Source organism: Pseudoliparis swirei, chromosome 21 (assembly GCF_029220125.1).
Source record: "Pseudoliparis swirei isolate HS2019 ecotype Mariana Trench chromosome 21, NWPU_hadal_v1, whole genome shotgun sequence".
In the NCBI taxonomy this organism is placed as follows: domain Eukaryota; kingdom Metazoa; phylum Chordata; class Actinopteri; order Perciformes; family Liparidae; genus Pseudoliparis; species Pseudoliparis swirei.
In genome coordinates this window covers 11,586,749-11,587,965 of record NC_079408.1, presented here as the reverse complement: position 1 = coordinate 11,587,965, position 1,217 = coordinate 11,586,749, and positions in this window count along the sequence as shown.

Genomic DNA, 1,217 nt, shown 5'->3' with positions numbered 1-1,217 from the left:
GGCGTGAGGACAACGGGGACGATTAGAACATCCGTACCCAGAGGGGGAAGGAGCCGTTCTGTGATTAAATGTGGGATGAATTACATTCACCTCCCCGGGTAACACGCAGCACACGGACACAGAGGTGGGAATCTGTTGTTCCACGTGTTGGAATGATGAGTTCAGTGAATTATGTTCATGTTGTCTGACATCTCTGGAGCTTTACACATGTGATCCCAACAGATCGATAGGCGGAGCTTGAATTTGTTTTTTTTTAACTTGTCTTCAAGACATGTAAGTAAGAGACTGCTGGAGGGATGTAGATGGTCATGGTCATATTTGGACATGTTCTTGGAATATGAATGTATTTTGTGGCCTCAAAGTGCTGCTGTGGCTTGAAAATAAAGCTTTCTCTTGGCTCCTGCATAATTTAGCCTTTATTTCTTCTGAGTCCTGAAAGCAGCAGTGGGATCAGTGAGATGGGGGAGGGGGAGGGGGGGGGGGTGAATAAAGAAAGATTGAGTTGTTTGAATTGGTTTTCTAACGTGTAAGTTTACGATAGAAGAAGCTAATCAGACTGATTTGCAAGCACCAAATACTTTTTTTCCGGAGATGTATTTTCCTGAGAGGCGTCGAGTAGTCAAGCAGATGTTAGATGATTGAACCGGAACAAAGAACAGAACTGAATGTCCCCGAGTGTATAGAAGATACACTCCCCTACGGTCTTTGTTCCTCCAACCCAATGCACCGAGCATCTGAACACAGTGGCTCGCACCGTCATATGATGGATCAGTCATAAGACGGCGTTTGTATTCTTCCTGTTCAGTACATATAGATCGATAGATATACGTCTCTGCACTGAGCTCTTAATGCCACCCACTACAACCACTACAACCACTACAACCACGACAACCACTACAACCACTACAACCTTTTCTCAAAGGTTCGGTGGCTGAGTTTGTATTTATTTGGGTATTTGCATATGACGTAAAACCCATTCTATTCTACATCATGGTGGTTTTGTCCTCCATCTTCTCGGTGTCCCCGGTGAAGGCCGAGGGGCCGAACGGCTACAGCGAGCCGGAGGAGAAGAGCGGCCCCGGCAGGGAGGCCCCCAGAGTGCGGCCCTCCCTTCACGATGCGCTACATGGAGGTGTTTGCCCCATCAGGGCAGTAAGTTCTTCGGCATATGATATTATTACTTTTTTTAAACATATTTATGAGACACAACAATCTGA